The sequence below is a fragment of the Peromyscus maniculatus genome, chromosome 3 (genome assembly GCF_049852395.1).
Source record: "Peromyscus maniculatus bairdii isolate BWxNUB_F1_BW_parent chromosome 3, HU_Pman_BW_mat_3.1, whole genome shotgun sequence".
In the NCBI taxonomy this organism is placed as follows: domain Eukaryota; kingdom Metazoa; phylum Chordata; class Mammalia; order Rodentia; family Cricetidae; genus Peromyscus; species Peromyscus maniculatus.
The window spans coordinates 3459914-3479663 of NC_134854.1; the positions used below are offsets into that span (position 1 = coordinate 3459914).

The window sequence follows — 19750 nt, forward strand, 5'->3', positions numbered from 1 at the left end:
GGGAAGAGCCCTGCACTAAGAACAACTGAACAGCGGATGAGCTCCTGTTACAAGCAAAAGTGATAACAGTTAAAAAAAAACTTTTTTCTCTATAACTCTCCATCTAGACACCTATTTTATAAAAATGATCAGAATGTAGGAAAAGATTTATATGTGAGAATGTTTATCTGAATTTAAACAGGCAAAACCTTTGAAACAACTTAAATGGCCAATAACATTACAATAATAATTGTGTGAGTATGTACACACAATCAATGGAATTCAATATAGTCATCAAAATTAATAGATGAGAAGAATCTTTAGTGTCACACCCAAGAATGATAATCATTTAACCAAATTCAAGCAGATGCTTTTAAGGAAATGAAATTGACTTTTAGTCCCTCAGTTTTACTGAGAAAAAGGGAAACAAGACTTGGCTTTAAAAATGCATATCCTTAGGATGCTGTACTTCTTTTCTACTGTTGTGACAAAACACTAAGACCCAGTTAACTTATAAAAGGAAAGCGGTTTATTTTGGGCTTATGGTTCCAGAGCCATAAGAGTCCATTACCATCGTGGCAGGGGAGTGTGGCAGCAGGCGTTAGACAGGGCAGCAAGAACACTGAGAATTCCTATCTCAAACCGCAAACAGTAAGTCGGGACATACTTGACATGGTGTTAGGTTTTCAATTTTCAAAGCCAGTCCCCAGTGACACACCTCCTCTGGCAAGGCTACACCTCCTAATCCTACCCAAACAATATCACAAAGTCTGGACCAAGTATTCAAATGCCTGAGAATATGGGGAGCATCTGATCAAACCACCACAGGTACATAACTTGAGAATTCAATATACATATGTATTGTGAAACAGTCACCACAATGTAGTAAATTTGAAAATGCCATCATATATAGCTACTTATTTATTTTTGGAACAACCATCATACAAACAGTATGGGAGTTCCACAACAAATTTTAAAATACAGAAAAATGCTCTGGTCTATTTCTAGGAGTTTCAGGAGGAACTGAGGTCCACACTCTCAGGTCCACTGTAGCATTATTCCCAATAACCAAAGGTAGAATCAAGCTAAATATCCAGGCGAATGGATAAAGAAAATATGCTGTATATTTACTGTTGAACGTTATACTGTCCTAAAAAGAAGGGAATGATGTTATTTGCGACAAGTAGGAGGAAGCCGTAGAGCATTATATTACATAAAACAAATAAAACACCAGAGGAAAGATATTGCAGGATATCAAAACATGAAATCCAAAGATGTTGGACTCACAGAAACATAACTGGATGATAATAGTCAGGGGCTTTGAAGTGGGCATTGAGGGAGATGTCTTACAAAGGGCATAGAGTTTCAGTTATGCCAAATGAAGACATTTGAGGATCTATCATATGGCAATAAGTGTACAACTAACAGCCCAACATCCTACACTTGAAATGTGCCAAGGTAGAGCTCAAGTGTTCTTATCATCAACAGTAAAGGGAACCGAGTTGAACGTTTTGGAACCAAAGATTTCAAGCCCTCCTGGGAAGTTGTCTGCCCATACACTGAGAGGAATGATCTACCTGCATTTCAGTAAAGCAGGTGAAGCCCAGTGCATGTATTTCTTGGCTTGGGAAGCAACAGAAATCTGACAGATTAATCCCTTACCTGTCTCACCTAAGCAAAGATGTCATTACCTAAAATGTTGTATCTGTCTGCATGAAGAGAAAATTTTTATGTCTTGATAGTTAGTTAAGAGGTAGCTCCTGAGGGAGATGATCCAATTTTAAATAACGTAAAAAGCACCTTTGGCGTACATAGTTGGGGAAGGTGAGTGCATAAATGAGTTATAATCACAGTACACACCTCTTAAAGAGTATCATGGGTATGCGTGTGAGCCTGTGCTCTGTGCTCTGTGTGTGTGTGTGTGTGTGTGTGTGTGTGTGTGTGTGTGTGTGTGTGTAGGGGTGTGCGTGCCTGTGGAAGCTAGAGTGTTCTTTAGTAGTCTCCTACTTTATTTACTGAGGCAGAGTATCTTTCTGAACCTGGAGGTGAATGCTTTAGCTAGTTTAGCTGGCTAGCTTGCTCTGGGAATACCTTGCTCTGCCTCTAGAAGGCTAGGATAATAGGTGGCCTCCATGGCCACCTTGATCTTACATGGGTGCTGGGAATCTGAACTCTAGTCCTCATGATTGTGTGGCAAGGATTGTACACACTGAGCCATTTCCAAATCTCTTGTTATTTTTATACATATATGCATACACACATATTTACATCTGTCTGTCTGTCTGTCTGTCTGTCTATCTATCTATCTATCTATCTATCTGGGTATATATACATCTTAAAATATTTGTTCCTACACATGGCTCATTTTGCTGGACATAAAAATTCCAGTGCAGTACTCATATCTATTCCAGACTCACTCAAGCAGTACTAAACTGTTGCATAACTTAATATCTTGTGTTAAAACCATGCACAGCTCATTAATTTCCTCTTGCTGGAGGCTGAGCCTCTGCTCCAGTCCTGGCCTGCCCACATCAGCTGCCTGGCAGTCAGTAAACACAGCCTGTCATTATGAGATGGCTGGGCTTCTCTGGAATGAGGAAGTAGGAGCCTATCACAGTTGAGCAATTTTGATTCATCCATGGACAGGTCCTCTAGTATCTTTGATACTTTATTTTCATTCCATTTCCATGGGACCAGCCACATGCAGAGCTGCAAGTCCCCAGGTAGCCCACCAAAAGCCGCATTTCTAACATGCCCAATGCATGTCTAGCTAACTTCAGCTTAAGTACAGTGGCAGGAAGTGTCTTTATCTCCACATGACCCCTCGATGCCTTATCTAGGTTTATGGGTTGGGAGAAGCATCAAACTTCTATGACTACCTTGAAGTTGAAACGCAAGAGACTCTGTTCTTTGCTCTTCAGAACTGTGCTGAGAAACTGGTTCCTCTGGAGCCTTTCAAATATCCTCTTAAAGGCTGTCAGGCCTCCACTGAGCCTTCTCTCTACAAGGCTGCACAGGTTTTCTCACTGTGACATGACTGAACTTCCCTTGCTGTCTCCACAGCTTTTCTGTGAACACACTCACTTACCCATTGCTTTCTAAAAGAGGCTCTGAACTGTAGGCTCTAAGTGCAGCCCAATAGGTGTGCAGAGCAGCACACCATCAAGTGGGCACACTTCACCTCTCTCTTCTTGTACATTACACATCTATTAACTTAGGCCAGGCCGGATAAGCTTGGAGGCTATCGTGTTGCACAATGGATTTGAACCTCTCCTGCCCCAAGTACTACGGGCTATATTCTTCACACCATTTGCTGAGCCATTTTCCACACTGCTCTTGGTTTATCCTCGCTGTCTTTCATCTTGTTAAAGTTTGACCTTTGTTCCCATCTGCTAAGATTGAATGCATCTTTACCGTCCCGACTATTCTTCGACTTGCAGACTTAATAAGCACGTCTCATATGTTCTTGTGCTCCGCCGACAAGGACAAATGTGGAACAGAAGTTAGCACAGAAGAGAGGCCTCCAGCCTGGCATGGGCCTGCTACTTAGCACCCTTGAGAAGAGCTGTTTATCCACTTACAAATCCTCTTAAAGACACCATCATCCAGTACTCATGCCTCTTTTTTGATGATACTCATGTCCAATACTTTGCTGAAAGACAGACGCAGAATATGGACGACATTCCTCTACTGATGGGCAAAGGCACCAAGGCCCAGGAGTTCCCAGCAGTAATCTTCCCAGGGGATTCAGGCTATTCTATCCATCATTCAAAAATACATATTCAATGTTGGCTGTTTTCCAGGCTTAGGGCCCTCCAGGCACCACCCACCCAGACAATACCAACATGGTTAGTGTTTCCTGCTTTTCAATACTGTGTTTTAGGTGCTGGGGAATGGTTCCATCAGAAAAGTGCCTAATGCACACAAGGATGAAAACCTGAGTGAGAATCCCCAGCACCCACATAAACACAAAACCAAACACAAACAAACAAAAAACCCACGGTCACCTATGTCTGTAACCCAAGCACTAGGGAAGTAGAGACAGGTGGACTGCTAGAGCTCATCCTCCAGGTTCTGCTAAAGACCCTGTCTCAAAATATAAGGTGGAGAGAGACAGTGGGAGATACCCAGTGCTGACCTCAGGCCTCCAGAGGTGCACGTACACATGTATACACATACACACATGTGCAGGCACAAATAAAAAAATAATGAACTTGGGCTATCGAAATAGGTTATCGGTAAAGTTGCTCACTGTCAAGTCCAAATGACCTGAGATCAATCCTTGGTTCCACATGTATACACACACACACACACACACACAAACACAAACACACACACACACACACACGTGAATAAATGCAATGGAAACTTATTAAAATAAACAAATAAAACCTTTAGAAAACAATGCATGGTAGACACCCTGCCCATTATCTTTCCTCTCTTTCAGAGCTAGCTCTGAGGCAAACACACAGTAGCTCCTCAGGAAGTATGTATTTGATGAATTTAGTAATCACCATAGTAACTGTCTACTGGAGCCTCCTGTACTGTGTGCATGAATGAACTGAACACTCAGTGTTCACAGCACACTTCTCCAGTTTTAGAGGTGAAACCAAAGTCGAGTTGGTCAGACAGTCTGCGCATGCTTATGTACCAAAGGGGTGCTGGAGACATGGGTCATCTCTAACAGACCACACAGGGTTAGCTGGTTCACTACAGCCGGAGGGATTCATGAAGTGCAGTTCACATTTCATTACCTAAAAACTCATAAGCTTTGGTAAAAGCTTTGTAAAAGAATTTTCTCACAATTTGCAATTTCACAAACTCAAGGTCAAAAACAAATTAGGCACATTTTCATTAACAATTATTAGATATTCTTATAAAAAACCAAGTATAAGACGATGTTTTTAAATGCTCCCACTATGAAGCAGTGATAGGCATTTTATGAAAATAAAACCATTCTCTACATAGACAAGTCCCCAGAAATTCTTCAGCTAAGAACCAATGAGTGTTGGCAGCTCTCCCATTTTAAGGACTGGCAACCTCACCGTTCTCTGGTATCATTTGCAGGAGTGAATTTCCAGATCTACGGAGTTCTGCTGTTTTTTTTCTTTCTTTTCTGTCTTAAAGGATCATTTTCTTCAATATGAACTCAAATGTCTCTTTTTGCAATTAGTGATAAATATAAACCTTCATAGAAATTTATGTTAATGACTCACAAAAGTCATTTCCACCATCTCAGAAACCATGACAACAGATAAGGCCCTTGGGGTTCTAAGTTATTCACATGGGTATTCTTCGTTAGTACATTCCTACTTTATCTGTTTTTCTCATGATATAGTTCTGTAATGAATAATAATTACTGAGTTGACATTGTGTGAATCAATGAATCAATCCCTGTTTTACGCTATAATTAGATAGGTGAGTCCATAGGTGATCAGTCAGATTTCAAAGGACCAGTTTCTACTACACCCTGTGTGTCCATCTGCTCCGAATATTTCCAATGCTGACACTCCATAAGCGAGCTGGCAAGGTACAGATCAAATATTTCATAATCTCACCTTTTGGAATGATCGTCTTGTTATTCTTACCCAGAGCCTTGCCTTCCTAAACCAGAGGAAGTGCCTTGGAGCTAACGTGTTCCTTAGTGTATCTAAAATTAAGTATCCAGTCGGTGTTTAAATTAAGATCTGACCTTGTGCAGCAGAAACACAAGTGTTCCCTGGCACAAGGGAAAAAATTACCCGTGACTTCTGATGACTCTCATCAAAAGAAACACAAGCCCATGGAAGAATAAGACTCACTGTGTTCTGATTGGTTCAAGGAGTTTATAGAAAGCTGCCAACTCAGCGGCAGGGAGGCTTCTTTATTTTTAAATTTTTAAAAATTTATTTTACTACCAACCAGTTTCCCCTCCCTCCTCTCTTCCTGTCCCTTCCCCCACCTCATTTCTACACCCCCCACCCTGCCCAACCCAATCCACTCCTCCAAAAGGTTAAGGCCTCCCATGGGAGTCAACAAAGCATGGCATATCAGGTTGAGGTAGGACCAAGCTCCTTCCCCTGCATCAAGGCTGAGAGAGGCATCCCACCATTGGGAATAGGTTCCAAAAAGCCAGATCATGCACCAGGGACAGGTCTTGGTCCCACTGCTAGGGGCCCCACAAACAGATCAAGCTACACAACTGTCACCCACATGCAGAGGGCCTAGGTCAGTCCCATGCCGGCTCCCTAGGGAGGCTTCTTGATGAAGGAACAAGACATTCCGCCCACATGAGCCAAAGCATACTGTAATATGAATTCAAGAGGTAACTGGTGTTTCAGCAGATCCCCATCCTCTGGGCAAGTTCCAGTGCTCACTACTTTTTCATTCTTCAACTTTTAGACCCAAATAAAACGACATCAGGCAAGATCATCTTATACCAACCAATTTACTGTCTTCACTGTGATTTGCTCTTAGTAACTGCCACTGTGAACCGAAGATACAGAGCTCTCAGCTGCATCCATTCTGATCCAAAATGCACAGGTCAACAGGCAAGAATATGGAATAGTAAAACAAACAAACAAACAAACAAACAAACAAATTGTAGATGTAAAGCAAGCAAAAAAAAAAGTCTTTTAGTTGCCATTTCCTTAAAGGACCACAAAATCAGAAGAAGAAAAAAATTACATCGAATAAAATCTGCCCTCTTACCGGTTTCCTGATGGGAACAACTAACCTGCCTCCTTTTTTTTTTTTTTTTTTTTTGGACAGGTTTATCTTTGTGTTACCCAGGCCCCTGTCAAAATCCACAAAGCCATCTATCTGGCCTCTGCCTGTCCCTCTCACTTCCCCCACGGACACAAGCCTGTCCAAGGATCTCGGGCCTCCTGGCTTCTGGGGCTGAGTGACACTCCCCATTCCTCATCTCACAGCTCCAGGTTGAATTCATTGGTGTTGATCTTCCTGCTCTTTCTATTGTAGGATTCGGGGAGCAGAAGCAGGCTAGGCTTGATTTTTTCCACCTCTTTGTCTTGGGGGTCAGTGAGTAGCCAATCTGCCATTGCTCTTACACTCTAGAAAAACACAAGTATGAAAGGAGAGGCCCTCCTGCCTCCTCGTTAGCTGTGATAAACAAGGCATGCTTCTATCATCTTTGCAGCAAAACTTTGAAAAACAATTCACATTTATATAACTGTTAACTGAACCCTAGAAGAGTAAAGGGTGGGGATTAAAGAGTAATGCACATTTTCTAAATTATTAACCTGATGGAACTTTTCCATAAAAATGTTGTAAAAGGCCCAAGAGATTCTCAATATTTCAGTTCACACAACACTGCTTTAGTGCCCATACTAAAAATTCACATAAATCTTCGGAGTTTAACAGAATTTATGGAAATACATGAGCTCAACATTTTCAAATGTTGTTCAGTGCATTGTTGTGATGTGTTTGCTCTTCAATCATTTTGTGTTGCCACATGTGTAGAATAGTTACCGTCGATTCTTGTTCCAAATCATGTTTAATATAGTGTTTAAAGTGGCTCATAAAAAGGACAAAAATGAGAGACTTTGTGGTTAGATGAATTGACACAAGCTACAGAATAATACACTTACAAATAAATATTGTTTTCCCTCACGGCCTCTGACACATGGGATTTGCTTTCAAGTTTCGAGACATGTAATGGCAGATGCCTGGGAAGGGATCATTTGCTCAAGGTCAGTTGAGGCTAAAGACTAAGACCCTTTCTCAAGGGACAAAAAATGCTGATACTCAATGTACTCACCTGTATTATGGAAACAGTGATAATAATGTGACCATGTTAGCCACCACCTTTATAAGGCCTGTCCCTCAAGTAGTCAACCATCCATACACATACATAATAACACCCTTTGAGTAAAGAGTGATCTAAGCATGGCATTAATAATTACCTTCAAATTACATTTGTCTTGTTTTAAAGTGGCATTTTTTGGGCATTTTCTCCAAGAGGAAATGAAATGAGTCTCAGATTTCAAACAATGTACCTGTGAAACTGTAAAATAGTAAATACATTTTTTTAAAATGTGTCTGTGCTTTGCTTGTGGTGGGGTTGAGTTTCAGGAGAGTGATGACTGAACAGCAAAGGATTATTTAATGGCACCATTCTGATGAAGGTGCATGTAATGGGAATGACACCCAGAGTCACCTCCCTTCTCTCTATATTTAGAAACACATGTCTGTCCTGGTTCAAGATGATAATTATAGCAAAGGACATGGAGAATCTAAGGTTAGAATGGCTGAGATGTACTGGTAGAGACTGCCCTTGGACTCACCCATTTCTATTTAGGGAATAAGGGGGTTTGGGTGGTATTGGATGGGAATTCCAGTGGAATGGTGGAGCATCCCTGTGTTCATGTTTAAGGCACCTGCTGGCCCTGAATGCCTCGCTTTACCCCCAGTACTCTGTGTTCCTAAAAACAAGTGTGAGGTCTGCAGGCTTGTCATCATGAAATGAAATACATCTCTTGCAGTCATTACACATAATCCATGCACTGTCTCTCCGAGCCATTTATCATGCTCCCACTAGACCAGCTCATTTTTATAAAGCTCTATAATAAGTGCACACTAAGCTCTGTCTTGTGAAAAAAAACTGTGAGGGAGTCCTACTCTATGTTATCCAGCATTGTGCTGACAGTAAGCAATCCCCGTCTACCCCGTTCAGAACAAAGCAGAAATGCAAGAAAGGAAGTCGTCCATTTCCAGCTTGCTTCCAAGTGCTTGGATAACGGCTTTGTTTTTCCAGACTGAAAACCAAAGAACTGACACTGAGTTGAATGTTTGAGCACCGAACTCCTCGGGGGGGGGGGGGGGGTGGGGGGGGGTAGGGGGGGACTGACATCATATATCTGTGGAAGAACCCAAACTGCTGACATCATTCTGGTCATTTCACTGACAGGCAGCATCACAAACTCAAATGCAGGAGAGTAAGTTTTAATGGAATTTTTCAAAAAATTGAAAATAAAAATCCATATGATTCAGGATCGGACCACAGTCAAAAGAATGACTCATGGTGGTCAATGCCTTGGGGAACTGTGAGAGGGGCTCCAGGAAAAAAGGCAGAGGGCCTTTACCTCAGGTGAATTTTGTTCCCTGGGTTGTTCTTGGATGTGATTTCATGGCTCCTGGGACAAACATTTACATTACATTCATGAGACATGTTTATTCTTGTTGGATGTCAGAAAGTAGCTGTAGAATCCAATCTGGTCAATGTACCCTGGATCTGGATATGGTCTTCTGCCTTGCTTTCATGCTTTTCCAGATATAATCTATGGTGTGTACCATGCAATTGTGTTTATATTCATCAGTCCTGAGAAAGTTCTGGGAAAGGGCTGCTAATATTTAGCAGCTGTTAATATTTAGTAAGTGCTTATTGATATTTATTTACATGTTTTTCTGAACTCAACCTTCCTTAGATCATTGCTTTTTTTGTTTCATTTGTGTACAAAAGAACAATGAAACCAAAGTAAGGTTGTCTACAGCATTGGACTATAGTCCGACCCATTCTTTCAGGTCCTCAGATCGCAGGTCCAGATCTGCTCAGGTCGGCTGAAAAGTTGACATCCAGCATCCTATTTCTGAGCATATGACCATTGGAATTAAAAGCCAACATCTCAAAGTGATATGTGCCCACTTGTGTTCATTGTAGCATGATTCAAAGTAGCCAAGATATGCAACCAAGCCAAGATATGCAACCAAGCCAAATATCTAGCAGTAGATGTCCAGTAAATATTACAATAGAATGTTATCCAGCCTTACAAAAGAAAGAATCCAGCCATTTGCAGCGAGATGGAGGAACCTAGGAGGACCCGTGAGAAATAACAAGGATACAGACAGACAAACACTGCATGATATCACTTGTATGTGAAAACTAAAGAACAGAACTCACAGAAACAGAGTACAATAGTGTTTTCCAGGGTCAGGCGGGTAGGCCCAAAAAGTATGTAATTTCAGTTATAAATGAGTAAGTTTGAGAGTTCTAATGCATAACATGATAATATGTTATATACTCATAGCTTGTTAAAATAGTAGATTGTAAATGTTTTCATTGTATACAATGGTAATTATCCCAGATGATAGCTATATTAATCATTTTGGTTGTGGTAATAATTATACTTATCTATGTTTATCAAATCACCACATTATATACTTTAAGTTGACACAAATTTCATTTGTCAATGGGACCTTAATACAACTAAAGTTTTTTCTTTTTAAAATTTAATTTTAAAAATACTCATGCAATGTATTTTGACCACATTTTTTTCCTCCTCCATCTCTTCCCAGATCCTACTCACCTCCCTACCCAGACAACTACATATACTTTCCCTCTCAAAACAAACACACATTGCCACCATCACCACAACAACAATAACTACAAAATACTATGGAGTCCACTCTGTACTGGTCAACCACTTTGGAGCATGAGGTCTACCCTAAAGTGTAGTTGACAGACCCATTGAAGACATTGGATTTTTCTCTCTCTCTTCAGCTATCACTTGCAAACAGCTTCTTGGTTAGGGGTGGGACTTTGTGCCATTTCCCATCCTCCATGCTGTTATTTGGCAATTTCATACATCACACAAGGTTTTCTGATCACTCCCCTCACTTTTATCTCCCTCCTATAGATTCCTCTAGCCCCTGGCACCACTACTTCCCCCTTTTCTAGTTTCATGACTTTGAATTTAGTTTTGTGATCTATTTAGTTTGACCAGGGACGTCAGTGTGACCACTGGGTTAGAACTGAAGCCCAGTGAGGTCATCAATCTGGCAATCTTTTAAAAATAAAAAAACAATAATAAGGTTGAAACCCAGGTCAGTCAGTACAAATGTTAATCTAGCTGTGTTATATATTAATTCTTACCTGTAATAAGTTTATACTAGTGATTCCTAAATTGTTTTTTAGGGCAAAGGGGGAAGGAGTTTTCTCTCCTGTGTGAATAAATTTGTTTTCTCAACAGTTAGCAAGGATAAACAGCTGGTTTTTCATAACTACTAGTCTGCAATAGTGAATTTGTAGGAGGAGGGCATACAACTGAAGCGCAGGGTTATTTGATTTCTTTGTTCAGTTAGTTATATCCCCCTGAAGAACTGTAAAGGGAATGCTAACACATTCATTTGCCTGTCTATTCCCTTTACTTGTACCACAGTATTTTAATTATTGCAGCAGCACAGAATGTTGTGACATTTGGGGAGAGCAAGCCTTTATTTTTATTTCAGAATTCTTTATGTCACATGTTGTTTCTTACACATGATTTTCAGAATCACTTCCAGTAATAAAAATAAAATTGCAACTGAAAGTACATCAAGAATAGATTTATCTGGGAAAAATTGACTTGTGCAAAATATTGACTCTTCTCCCCAGGAAAATTATATATCTCAATTTATTTAAATTTTTATTTTGAGTTGATAAAGTTTCAAAGATTCTTAATGAAATAGTGAACAGTCCTTAAACATTTATTCATTAGTATTTTGTAATTTTTATTACTTTGTGAGTAGAATTGTCTTTCTCTAGCCTACTTGAAACCATAGGCTTTGATATATTGGAAGCTAATCTATGTGTGCTAATTTTGACTCAGTTGCTTTTCACAGCTCTTATCTGGTCTAGTGATCTCGGGTTGATTTTCTTAACTTCTCTGTGTGTCTAGTGTCTTAGCATTACGGATGCTGGAAAGTTGGAGGTGTGTGTGTGTGTGTGTGTGTGTGTGTGTGTGTGTACATAAATATATGTTGGGGTGGGGAGGAGGGCAGATTCTACTAAAATTTTTGAACAAGAAATTAGTATGCAACACCAGTATGCCCTCTGACAAGCTCATAAAGTGAGTACTGTAGGGCTAAACCTGGGTGCTCAGAGAAGAAAAAGGGTCTCCACCTCCTAACACCAGCTCCTCAGATCATCAGAACAAAGTGCCTGGGCATGTCTTCCTTGGCTGGAGTCTCCCTTTCACATGAAATGCTTCTTGGGCTTTTGTTGGGCTTACAGTTTGATGAGCTTTGATTTCTCTTTAATTTTAAGATCTAGAATGCTGTTGTTTGGAGATCTATCTTCTAAGCAACCCCTATTTTACAGTTTGGGATTTTGCTAAATATTTCTGTGGTCTTCACCTTGTCTTATCCCTTTTATGAATTATATTTGCAAATCAGAGGCTAATCATTTCTTAAGCAAGATTTCCTGTGGTTTCTTTCACTCTCTCATCATCTCTGGACACCTAAATAAGATGTGACCCCTATGTGTATACAAGGTGTCCATTTATCTACTAAGCATATGTTGATTAATTACCATGTGTGAGACACAAAGATGGTAGCAAGTTCTCATAATTTGATTTGTACAAGTTCAAATCAAAGAACACTAAGGATTGCAGAGATGGCTTAGTCGGTCCAGTGCTTACCATGAAGCATGGAGGACTGAGCTCTGAGCTCCAGCACCTATGCAAAAGTTAGCACAGTGATATATGTCTGCAATCCTGGTGTTGTGGGGGAGGAGGCAGGGTGTGGAGACAGGCAGATTCTTGGATCTTGCTAGTCAGTCAATGAGCTTCAGGATCAGCGAGAAATACTGTCTTAAGAAAATAAGGTAGCAGGGCTGGAGAGATGGCTCAAGAGGTTAAGACCACTGGCTGCTCCTCTAGAGATCCTGAGTTCAGTTCCCAGCAACCACATGGTGACTCACAACCATCTATAATGAGATCTGGTGCCCTCTTCTGGCATGCAGGCATACATACAGGCAGAACACTGTGTGTGTGTTTATATATATATATTAAAGGAAGCTTCTATAAGCTTGCAGGCGGAGCAAGCCAGTAATCATCACCCCTCCATGGCCTCTGCATCACCTCTGGCCTCCAGTTGCCTGCCCTGTGTGAGTACCTGCCCTCACTGCTTTTTATGACCAACTGTTATATGGAACTGTGAGTGAAATAAACCCTTTCCTCCTCAGTTTACCTTTGGTCATGATGTTTCATCAGAACAATAGTAACCCTAACCAAGACAGAATAAATAAGGGAGAAAGTATAAAATTCTTGCTATTTATAAGCATTTCATTGATAAAATTTAGGCATTGAAATATGCCATTTGAAAACACCTGTTTCTCTTTCATCTTATGTATCTATGTGGACATATAGACACAGGCAATCCAGTGAAGAAGGCTATTATGTTCAGTTGAGGTGATCAACTCATTATTAAAGATTTGAAGCTAAATAAAACCAGCTGGGTTTCTCCATGGTCTATGGTTCAAGTATGTTATATCTCAGCAATAGGTTTTTATTGTCAAGTTATGGGAGGCGATCAACATCATTGATAACAAACTGTAATGGTTAATAGTCTATGTGACCTCATTGGGCAACACTCCAAAGGTGGTAACCCATTCGTGGCACTGGGCTGCTGTGGAATAATCCTTTTGTACACTGTGAAGATTTGTTACTATGATTGGTTTAATAAAGAATCAGGGGGCTGGAGAGATGGCTCAGAGGTTAAGAGCACTGATTGCTCTTCCAGAGGTCCTGAGTTCAAGTCCCAGCAACCACATGGTGGCTCACAACCATCCGTAATGAGATCTGGTGCCCTCTTCTGGTGTGCAGGCATATATGCAGGCAAAACATTGTATACATAATAAATAAAAGTTAAAAAAAAAAAAAGCCGAGTGGTGGTGGCCCACATCTTTAATCCCAGCACTCGGGAGGCAGAAGCAGGCAGATCTCTGTGAGTTTGAGGCCAGCCTGGGCTACTGAGTAAGTTCCAGGACAGGCTCCAAAGCTACAGAGAAACCCTGTCTCGAAAAAACAAAAAAACAAACAAACAAAAATTCTGATTGGTCTGATTGGTCAACAGCTGAACAGGATAAACTTAGGTGGGAAAACCAAACTAAGGATGATGGGATGAGGAAGGACAGAGTTAGAGGAGTCACCAGCCAGATGGAGAACTAGTCAGACACACAAAATGGGATAGAGATAAAAGCCATGAGCCTTGGGGCAGCACATAGATTAGTAGAAATGGATTAAGTTGTAAGCACTAGTTAGTAACAAGCCTGAGCTATTGGCCGAGCATTTATAATTTAAAAAAAGGTAGCCATCAATAGAAGAAGACACCCAATATTGACCCTTGTCCACTCCTCAACATACAATTTTTAAAAAGGACATTTAGAAACTTGTCTATCATGTAGTGAATCTTACAAACATTTTAGAAGCCAGAACATCAAGAGTCAGATGAAGATACAAAAAATATACCCTTAGGACTTTTGCTGGGCAGGATTCCTTTCTGTAGCCTGAATCTAGGCATCTGGAAATTCATCTTTTTTTTTTATAATCGTATTATTAAATGGTTATATTCCATCTCTCCTCTACGCAATTATCCATGAGCACAATAGGAAAATGAAAGTGTTATTTCACAAATGGATTATTGATGATATTTTGTTATCAAATTCTAAGTGTTGGGATGTTAGAGAGGTTCTACATAGAGCTATAGACCCATAACCTTCCACTGGTTGAGTTTAAGAATATTGTGCAACATTCACTCTCTGTGAGAGACATGACACATTCACCACAACGAAGAGTGGATGGAAGCCTTGGCGACATAGATATCATGTGGCTATTGAGTTATCAGAAGTAGAAAACAATTTTAAAGGGAATTGAAGTCTGCTATAGTTCACTACAGCTGATGCTGTGCCCACAATACAGCCATCACTATCTAATGGGAGATCATCACATGAGCATAGATTTCTGTTCAGCTTGCTTCCCAATGATCTATTTTGAACTCTTTCAGGATGAAGATAAGTATTATAAATACTGGTCTTTTCATAACAGACATAACCAGGTGGTCTCCTATAGTACTTCAGCACTGTTGCTTTTGGAGTGACTTGTCCTTTAATAACCATAATGTTGGGTAGTATTTAGTGAGTTTTTGTTATAACTAAGCATTATGGTAAGTCCTTTGCTTGGGGCTTCTGTGAAGGTATGCAGCTTGTGCCCTGTACAAAAGACACTTGGGTGAAGGAGCAAAAAGATTAAATTCACTTCCATCACCAGGCCCCTATGTTGCTTCCACCAAGAGAGCAGTTTTAGAATTTCTGACCTGAACAAAACAATTCTTGTCCCCTATGAATGTTTAATCACCACAGCCTTCCTGAAAGGTAGGTGACATGGCCTAACACTGTGACCATTTACCAGGGAGGAAGAAAAAAAATTAAAGGGTTAATTAAACTCTTGCACAGTCATTTAACCAATAAGAGGACCAGCTATGATTTTAACGCAGACAGAGTTAAGCACTATGCTAGATGTTCTCAGACGTGTGAATGTGTTTGGGAACAGACACTTACTTGGCATAATCCCAGCCGTTCTGCTCCTAGCAGAGCCAGGCATGCTGTGCCTTCCCACCCGGAAGAGTGGTTGCCCAAGTGACTGCGGCAGAGGCACACTCAGAGCTGTGCCCATGCCTAGCAAGTTTGATTGTGATGGTTATTTCTCTCAGTGACGCAGCCGCTCACACAGCAGAACTGAGAATGTATCAGGCCCTACGGTAGAGAACCTAGATACATATGTAACATGCCTTAGGGGTTCACCTGTGGCATTAGGTAAACATTTTCCTCTCTTAACAGGCAGGTGTACAAGATCCTGAGCAGGAAGGGAAGATGGGAAAATTTAAGGGGCCCATGGGAAGGACTCCTCACCCTCAGGGATCGTGAAAGTCAGCAATTTTCTACACAGCTCACAAACTCAAAACTGCTGTGAAGATAGACTATATAAAAACAATAATCTCTCTTGAGAAACATCTTGAACAAGACTGTTAAAATGGCAAATGTTTCATTTACAAGATGAAATTCTTTTTTTATTTTTTTTATTATTTTATTTTATTTTACAATACTATTCAGTTCTACATAACAGCCACAGATTCCCTTGTTCTCCCCCTTCCTGCCCCCCTCCCCTGCCCCCCAGCCCATCCCCCATTCCCACCTCCTCCAGAGCAAGGCCTCCCCTGAGGACTGAGATCGACCTGATAGACTCAGTCCAGGCAGGTCCAGTCCCCTCCTCCCAGATTGAGCCAAGCGTCCCTGCATAAGGCCCAGGTTTCAAACAGCCAACTCATGCAATGAGCCCAGGACCTGGTACCACTATTCAGAGGGCCTGATCCAGTTGGGGGCCCCTCAGCCTTTGGTTCATAGTTCATGTGTTTCCATTCGTTTGGCTATTTGTCCCTGTGCTTTATCTAACCTTGGTCTCAACAATTCTCGCTCATATAAACCCTCCTCTTTCTCGATAATTAGACTCCCGGCGCTCAACCCAGGGCCTAGCTGTGGATGTCTGCATCCAGATTCCTCAGTCCTTGGCACAACTATTAGGGTGTTTGGCCATCCCATCAGCAGAGTAGGTCAATCCCGGCTGTCTCTCGACCATTGCCAGCAGTCTTTTGTGGGGGTATCTTTGTGGATTTCTGTGGTCCTCTTTAGCATTTTGTTTCTTCCTTTTCTCGTGTGGTCTTCATTTACCATGGTCTCCTATTCCTTGTTCTCCCTCTCTGTTCTTGATTCAGGTGGGATCTCCTGCTCTCTTTCCCTCGACCCTTGCCCTTCATTGCTCCCACTCATGTCCAGGTTGTTTATGTAGATCTCAGCCATTTCTCCGTCATTGGGTGATCCTCATGTCTTTCTTGGGGTCCTGTTTTCCAGGTAGCCTCCCTGGTGATGTGAGTAGCAGTCCAGTCATCCTTGTTCCACATCTAGTATCCTCCTATGAGTGAGTACATACCATATTTGTCTTTCTGAGTCTGGGTTACCTCACTCAGATTGATTTTTTCTAGATCTATCCATTTGCCTGCAAACCGCATGATGTCATTGTTTTTCTCTGCTGAGTAGTATTCCATTGTGTATATGTGCCACAACTTATTTATCCATTCTTCAGTTGAGGGGCATCTAGGTTGTTTCCAGGTTTTGGCTATTACAAACAATGCTGATATGAACATAGCTGAGCAAGTGCTCTTGTGGTATGATTGAGCATTTCTTGGGTATATGCCCAAGAGTGGTATAGCTGGATCTTAGGGGAGATTGATTCCCAATTTTCTAAGAAAGTGCCATATTGATTTCCAAAGTGGTTGTACAAGCTTGCATTCCCACCAGGAGTGGAGGAGAGTTCCCCTAGTTCTACATCCTCTATGGTCAACAAGGCAAAGCGACAGCCTACAGAATGGGAAAAGATCTTCACCAACCCCACATCTGACAGAGGACTGATATCCAGAATATATAAGGAACTCAAGAAATTAGACATCAAAATGACCAACAGTCCAATTAAGAAATGGGCTATAGAACTAACAGAGAATTCTCAACAGAGGAAACTCAAATGGCTGAAAGACATTTAAGGAATTGCTCAACATCCCTAATCATCAGGGAAATGCAAATCAAAACAACTCTGAGATACCACCTTATGCCTGTCAGAATGGCTAAGATCAAAAACACTGAAGACACTTTATGCTGGAGAGGATGTGGTACAAGATGAAATTCTTTAAGAGAAATAAACAAGCCAGTTCATATTCTTAACCTAATTTTAAGCTTTACCTAATTTTTTTTTTTTTTTTTTTTTGGTTTTTCGAGACAGGGTTTCTCTGCGTAGCTTTGTGCCTTTCCTGGAGCTCACTTGGTAGCCCAGGCTGGCCTCGAACTCAGAGAGATCCGCCTGGCTCTGCCTCCCGAGTGCTGGGATTAAAGGCGTGCGCCACCACCACCCGGCTAAGCTTTACCTAATTTTTAAACCTTATTTAATCTTGATTATTGGGTTTTTTTTTTTGTTTTTTGTTTTTTGTTTTTGAAACAGTTTTTCTGTGTAACAGCCCTGGCTATAGACCAAGCTGGCCTCAAACTCACAGAGATTTGCCCGCCTCTGCCTCCTGAGAACTGCCTCCTGATCAAAGGTGTGCACCACCATGCCTGGCTCTTGATTGTAGGTGTTTAGACAGGTCTACCTCTTGTTTAATGGTAGACAATGATTAAATCTAAATTATGTGCTACCACTTTCTTCAACAAACAGAGAAACTTGTGTCACATTGACTCACCCTGTGTGGCACTTTTTAATGAGAATGGCCCTCATAGGTTCACATACCTAAATATTTGGTCTCAGTTGATGAAACTGTTTGGGAGAGACTCAGAGGCATGGTCATGTTGGAAGAGGTGTGTCACTTGAGGAGGACTTTGAGGTTTCAAAAGCCCATGTCCTTTGGGTTCTCTCTCTCTCTCTCTTTGACTCATACTTATGGATGAGATGCCAGCTACTACTCCAGCTCCATGCCTGCCTGCCTGTTGCCATGTTCTCTGCCATAATGGTCATAGATAGACTTGCTTCTGAAACTGTAAGCCTCAAGCAAATTCTTTCTTCTCGAAGTTGCTTTGGTCATGGTGTCTCTTTACAGCAATAGAAAAGGAACTAAGGCACCCTGAAATTCTTATCTTCAGAGCAAGTCAAGGTACTCACCTCACCCAAGTCCACAAGAAAGGGTTCTCCTCATGCTGCAACTCATTGCCTCAGCCTGGACCTCTTGCTGCTTCTGACGCCCACTCTCAGATCTTGCTCATCTGTCACTTGGGTCACAGGCCGTTCTTGCCACTTCACCGATCCTGTCTCTACAAATCTTTTTGCCCCTTTAAGACTGTCTTAGTCACTGTTCTATGGCTGGGAAGAGAAACTGTGACCAAGGCAACTAGTATAAGACAAAGCATTTAACTGAGGGCTTGCTTACAGTTTCAGAAGTTTAATCTGTTATCATCATGGCGTGGAGCATGGCAGCTCACATGGTACTAGAGCAATAGCTAAGAGATATATCCTGATCCATAGACAGAGAGGCAGAGCAAGACATACTTGGCCTGGTGTGGGTATTTGAAAACCCCAGTGACACACTTCCTCCAACAAGGCCACACCTCCTAATCCTTCTCAAATAGTTTGTATCCCTTTTTATGACTAAACATTCAGATATATGAGTTATGGGGTTCATTCTCATACAAACTACCACAAAGACTCAGCACAAGCCTTCTTCCCCTTTTCCCATGAACTTCTCCTAATCTTTCCAGAACCCATTTCCCACTTCCTTCGTTTTTGTACCATGTTTAACTTGTCTTCAAGAGTAATTCTTTATGTCCTTTTATTATATCAGGTTTTATTGAAGACTGGCAGAGTGTCACTGGGTTTTTCACAGTGTGGACATTTGACAAATATGAATTAACTGAAGGCCAGGGGCTGAACAATGGCAGGAGGAACCTCCAACTTTACCATGTGCTTTATGTGTTTTACTTCAACCAGTATCTAAAAAGGACTTCTATAGTGTAGGAAAAGATAAATTGGAGTCAAGCCAAATTCATAATCAACTTGTTTTAAAATAAGAACCTAGTGAATAATTGATTTGTGTGATTTTTCATAATTAACTGAGTTCCCAGAAGTTAAAGGACTTTATATAGCCTTGTGAATCCCATAGTACCAGGAAGACTTCAAATTTACTCTCAGTTAATTTTTAACTTTCATTCTGGCTACATATCTTCAAAGTTATCAAACAAGAGTCAGGCAGAGATAAAGTAAAGGGGAAAGTAGAAAAACTATTCAGGCATTTCTGAGAGTATTTAGTTTATTTTGCCTAAGAGCAAATTGGTAATGGCAAAGACTTTGGAAACAAACATGTGACCATTATAAGCAAGTATTCAGCAATACAGAGATTTGAAGAGTGCTACTTTAATAACAATCATAATAAAGGAAATATTTATCTAAGATATACCCAATTGAACTTTGAAAGAGCTAAGGGAAAA

At 40.9% G+C, this 19750-nt stretch overlaps 1 protein-coding gene across 4 annotated transcripts in view; it reads right to left on the bottom strand.

The window, feature by feature from the left end:
• Asb15 (ankyrin repeat and SOCS box containing 15) overlaps positions 1-19750 on the bottom strand; it is a 46353-nt gene that overhangs the window by 20533 nt on the left and 6070 nt on the right. The window contains exon 1 of one of the 4 annotated variants that reach the window (XM_076566147.1): positions 5538-5702. The exons of 2 other annotated variants lie outside the window; for them this stretch is intronic. The gene's annotated coding sequence lies outside the window, so the exon portion shown is untranslated. Of the gene's footprint in view, positions 1-4630; positions 4652-5537; positions 5703-19750 lie in introns of those variants that run through there. One more of the 4 variants, XM_076566145.1, reaches the window with a different exon arrangement.